Source organism: Acomys russatus, chromosome 25 (assembly GCF_903995435.1).
Source record: "Acomys russatus chromosome 25, mAcoRus1.1, whole genome shotgun sequence".
NCBI lineage: Eukaryota > Metazoa > Chordata > Mammalia > Rodentia > Muridae > Acomys > Acomys russatus.
In genome coordinates, this window is record NC_067161.1 from 43007099 (window position 1) to 43013098 (window position 6000).

Consider the following 6000-nt stretch of genomic DNA (forward strand, 5'->3'; position numbering starts at 1 on the left):
AGGTAAAGTCACCCCATGATGACAAACAGATGAGTATGGTCATTTGCTTTCAAGCTAGTGCTGTAATCCTCAGCATGCATTCATCCCGGAAGGATTATGCAAGGCATGCTTGTGGGGTCAAAGGGCACGTGCATTTCTCTTCTCAATAGGAACTGGGCTGTGTGTGTCTTCTGGGCTCTGTCTTTGATGAGTTAGTTTGACCACCTTCCCATCTGTGACCATCTGATTGGTGGGAGTACTGTCTGGGTTTGCTTTCATGTGCATTTTGTTGACTGTGGGCTTGAGTTTATTTTATAATCCTACTCCTATTCCCTCCCCTGTGAATTGCCTCCTCATAACCTTTGTCCATATTTCTTAGGTGCCCTTTGCTCCTTAGAGAAATGGTGTGTCCTGGCTAGTTTTATGTCAATTTGATGCAAGCTATAGTCATCTGAGAGGAGGGAACATCAGCCGAGATGATGACTCCATAAGATTGGGCTGGAGATAACCATGTAGGACATTTTCTTAATAAGCGATTGATGGGTGAGGACCCAGCCCATTGTGGGTAAGGCCACCCCTGGGCTGATGGTCCTGGGTTCTATAAGAAAGGAGGTTGAGCAAGGCATGATGAGCAAGCCAGTAAGCAGCACTCCTCCATGGCTCTGCCTCAGCTCCTGCCTGCAGGTTCCTGCCAGTTTGCATTCCTGTCCTGATTTCCCCCAGTGATGAGCAGTGATGTGGAAGCAGAAGCCAAACAACCCTTTTTCTCCTCAAGTCGCTTGGGTCATGCTTTGTTACGTCACAGCAATGATAACCCTAAGACACAGCAAATGCCCCCTGTCTTTGCTATCTTGGCCATTGGCCTATGGCAGACTTTTACCATGCAGGGTTTTGTTTGTTTTTGTTTTTTAAAAGATTTATTTATTTTATTTATTGCATATGAGTGTTTTAGCTGCAGAAGAGGGTATCAGATCACATTATAGATGGTTGTGAGCCACCATGTGGTTGCTGGGAATTGAACTCAGGACCTCTGGAAGAGCAAGTGGCGCTCTTAACCACTGAGCCATCTCTCCAGCCCCATGCAGATTTTGATTATTCTGCTTCACTCACCTTTTCTTTTATGATGTCGTTTGTTAAGCCAAAGCTAGAAAACCCATTCCAAGGATGTGAAGGAGTACACCAGTTTCCTTCTGGACGGTTCCTTGATCTAGTTGAAATCCTTTATTTGGGGTTTATAGTCCTATACATTTATATTTATTTTTCCCATAAGAACACAAGCCTATCATCAAAAAATCCAATAGTATTTCAGGTTTATGTGAAAATCAACCATTTTCTTGCTTTTGATCATGACTTGCTAACAATCTTCCAGTTTTTCAGAAGTGTCCTTTCTGTGGTTTGTGGTTGTGGTTGTTGTTTTGTTTTGTTTTTTGAGACAGAGTTTCTCTGTGTAGCCTTGGCTGTCCTGGACTAATTTCGTAGGCCAGGCTGGCCTCGAACTCACAGAGATCTGCCTGCCTCTGCCTCCCAGAGTGCTGGGATTACAGGCATGGGCCACCGCGCCTGGCCAGAAGTGTCTTTTGACACTTACTTCTAACTAGGTTGCTTGCTAACATTACCGATGTCAGGAGTGTTCCGCTACATGAGACCCCCTCCCTTCAAAGCCAGCAGAGTCACAAAAGCAGGAGATGCTTGGTGGGAATTGTGTGCATTGAACGCTGGAGCCCTGGGTTCCATCCCCAGGACCCAAACCCAAAGCAGAGGAGGCTCCGGGTCGGGGGTTACACGATTGTTCACTGCGTGCTTGCCAGCATGTGACTGTGTTCCATTTTGCTCTACATAGCCGAATAATTACCCCGAGTTAACAGCTGTGGCCCCTTTTCAAATGTGCTCAAATCAGAGGGTGTGGGGGGTAAAGCATGTGATGGTGGGCATTTCTTATTTTTTTTCTTTAAAGTAATTTTAAAATTGTTATTCCATTTGTGTGTGTGCATGTATGTGTGCATATGTATATATATATATGTCTGTATAGTATGTGTGTGTGCACTCCTGTGTTCGTGTGCGTGCATGCATGTATGTGTCTGTGTGTACGTGTATGCGAGCATGTGTCTGTGTGCATGTAACAGATGGAGGTCAGAGGACAAGTTAATGCTCTTCCTCTACCGTGTGTGTCCTGGAAGTCAGAACTCAGGCTGTTAGCATGATAGTAAGTGCCTTTACCCACTAAGCTATCTTTCTGGCCAGGAGTAATAACTATCTCTGTCTCTGTCTCTGTCTCTGTCTCTATCTCTATGTTTTGTTTTTTCCAGACAGGATTTCTCTGAGTGGCGCTGGCTGCCCTGGAACACTCTGTGTAGACTAGGCTGGCCTCGAACTCACAGAGTTCCTCCTGACTCTGTCTCTGGAGTCAGAGCACCCAGCAGCCAGGTGTAATTTCAAAGATTATTTTATTTTTATTCTCTGTGTGTGTGTGTGTGTGTGTGTGTGTGCGCGCGCACCTGTGGAAACCAGAAGAGTGTTGGTGGATGAACACCTGTACATCCTGTAGTGGATGTACCCATGTTTTTGTTTTGATCCCAAGTGTGGGATGGGGAACAGACTTGTGAGAGATCAGGTGATGTTTATCCACTAGAAGGCAAGCTACCTCATGCGGGGGCTTGGTTTTTGCCAGCTGAAACACATCTTAGTACAGACTCTGAGAGGAGGCGGGGGCTTTTTGGGTCTTGGTATTGTTTGGCTGTTCATCGATCCACTTTCAGACGCTCCTAGAGAGACTGCTCCAGAGAAAGCTTCAGGGCTCTGGGTTCCGGCTGCTGTTCCAGGTTCCAGCAGCAACTTTGGTTGGATTGCTGGTCTGCTGAAATCCTGCCGACCACACCAGGGGATTCGTTCCCAAGAACTGAGTCCATAAAGGTCTGCTTCTCCTGTCCCCATTAACCTCTTTTCTCTCCTGTCTAGGGTAGGTGGGTTGGAAGGGAGGTCTAAGCATTAAAGAACCCCAAATAAAGTAGGTTTGGAAAAAGTTGAAGCCTACAGGTGTCCCTATAGCTAGTGTCACAGAGGACTGTAAGCTGCCATGTGGTGCTGAGAACTGAACTCAGGTCCTCTGCAAGAGCAGCCGGTGCTCTTAACCACTGAGCCATTCTCCAGCTTCATTTATTGTTTTCAGTTAAAAAAAAAAAAACAACTGTGTGTGGGGGTGGGTCTATATATAGAGACAAGAGATGGACACTGAATGTCTTCCACTATCGCCCTCCACCTTACATTTTGAGACAAGGTTGTTAGCAATTCTTAGGTGAAAGTCTGTGCTGTGGCTGCCCTAACCAGCCAGACTCAGCCACCCATCATCCTTAATAAGCTGCTTGAAACACGCGCATTAATAATGGTGAAAGCATAAAAAGAAGATTTATTCAACATGACCAAATTGGGAAAATGGACAAAGAGATGCAGTGACAGCCCCTGCCCCCGGCCATCTTTGGAGGTCCTAACATGAAGCTTAGGTTTAAATAGTGGGCTAGAGTTTTGCAAAGCTAAGCAGTTCTGGGCAAGGTGTGGCCCCATCACTGTCTGGGCTCCAGCCTGTTCTGCAAGGTGTTCTGACACGTTGCAGATCTCCTTCTGGAAGACGAATCCCTGTGGCTTGGGTCCTTTTCTTCCCTCAGCGTGGAACTCGTGGAGAAATCCCAGTTCCTCCAGGTGCCTTGGTTTAAAACCTGATGGCCAAAGTGTGGAACAGAAGACTCTAGAATGCTCTCATTCCTGCTAGGCCAGGCGGTTACAGGTCTCTCACTGGACCTTGAGCTCACAGATTGGCCACACACCATGACTCCTGGGTTGCTGCTGTCTCTACTTCTCCCGGCACTGGGTTTATAGAAACCAGCCACCATGTCCAGCTTTTATGTGGGTGGTTGAGACCCAAACTCAGGTCCTCACCCATGTACAGCAAGCGTGTTAGTACCTGAGTCCCCTCCCAGCCTAATCTTATCAGTTAAAACAGTGATCCACCTGCCTCTGCCTCCAAGTGCTGGGATTAAAGGCGTATACCACCATTCCCCAGCTCAAAGGTACCATTTTGAAACGTGAATTGCACCATGCTTGGACCATCCAAGCTACTGCAGCTTTCACTGCACTCCCACTCCACTTTCTGCAGCCGGCTCGCACACACTGCAGCTCACACCACCTTCTTACTGCTCACACCAGTCCTAGCTCCTTCTGTGCAGGGCCTTCAGGTATGCTGTCCTCAGTTCATCCAGCTGTCCCTAGATTGTCACATGGCTCCCTCAGACCTGTTCAAATCATGTGACTCAGGCTGGGCGGGTTGGCTTACAGTTTCAGAGGTTTAGTCTATTATCATCTTGGTGGGGTGTGTGGCAGTAGTCAGGCAGGCTGTGAGTTCAAGGCCAGCCTGGTCTACAAAGTGAGTCCAGGACAGCCAAGGCTATGCAGAGAAACCCTGTCTCGAACAAACAAACAAACAAACAAACAAAAACAAAATGGTACCTTTGGAAAACATAAAGAGAAGAGCAGCAACTGACAAAGGACAGAGTGTAACGATAATAAATGCTAAGCCTAAAGCTTGGTGAGTTAAACAGTAAATGTTGGGTAGGTAATGGCAGTAGTTTTGGGTGAGGGAGCTTAGATGGGGCACAGCAAGGAAGACAGATGGGTAGCTGTGAGGAGCGAAGAGAGGAATCGAGGCTAGCATGAGCCCTTGATGATACTCATCGCTGGTGGTGGGGGCTCCCTTGGTCTCCAGTTGGTGGCTGTGTTTGGGAAGGATTAGGAGGCGTGGCCTCGTTAGAGGAAGTGTGTCACTGAGGGTGGGCTTTGAGGTTTCAAAGGCCTATACTAGACCCTTTCTCTCTCTCTCCTCTCTCTCTCTCTCTCTCTCTCTCTCTCTCTCTCTCTCTCTCTCTCGCCCTGGAACATAATGATAAGATGTGAGCTCTCAGCTACTTGTCCATGCCTGCCTGACTACTGCCACACACCCCACCAAGATGATAATAGACTAAACCTCTGAAACTGTAAGCCAACCCACCCAGCCCGGTTAAATGGTTCCTTTTATTTGTTTTTTTTTTAATATTTATTTTTATTTATTATTACATTCAGTGTTCTGCCTGCATGTACTCCTGTAGGCCAGCAGGCCAGAAAAGGGCATCAGATTGCATTATAGATGGTTGTGAGCCACCATGTGGATGCTGGGAATTGAACTCAGGACCTCTGGAAGAGCAGTCAGTGCTCTTAACTGCTGAACCGTCTCTCCAGCCCCAAATGGTTCCTTTTAAAAGTTGCCTTGATCATGGTGTCTCTTCACAACAGTAGAGCGTTAACCAAGACACTGCGGAAGTGCAGAAGGGGCTAAAGATCAAGGGCTGGATGGGACACGCTCATCCTGTATTCTGTTGGGACAACAGAATAACCCAAGGCTGAGCAGGTTCTAAAGTAAGCAGTTTTATTTTGGCTGATGGTTCTAAAGGCCTTCATGCTGTTCCAACATATAAGGGAAAGTAGACTCATCCAAAGAGACTAATGTGTGATTGGTCGAGAGCCCGCACATGGGAGTGGTACCTGTGATCCCAGCCCTTGAGAGCTGAGGCAGGGAAATGGTAAGATGGAGGTTTGTATGTCAACTCTGTCTGTCTGTCTGTCTGTCTCTCTCTCTCTCATACACACACACACACACACACACACACACACAGAGAGAGAGAGAGAGAGAGAGAGAGAGAGAGAGAGAGAGAGAGAGAGAGAGACTGATTCTGAGGAAACAGAAGGGAGGTGCTATATTCACTTTATGCCAATAATTCGCTATCTGGAGAGAGAATCCATGCCTCAGGAATTAAATCAACATCGAGAGAAAGACATCAAGCCCTCTTGTTGGACTTTCCCATCACCTTGTGAGTTTTGGAGGAGTGGCTGGGAGGGAGGTAGAGGCCCAGGGAGGCTCTCAGTTGGGAGGGCTTTTGGTGGAACTGGGGAACAGACTGATGCAGAGCAGAAAAGGATGTGAGATTGAGGAGGGCAGTT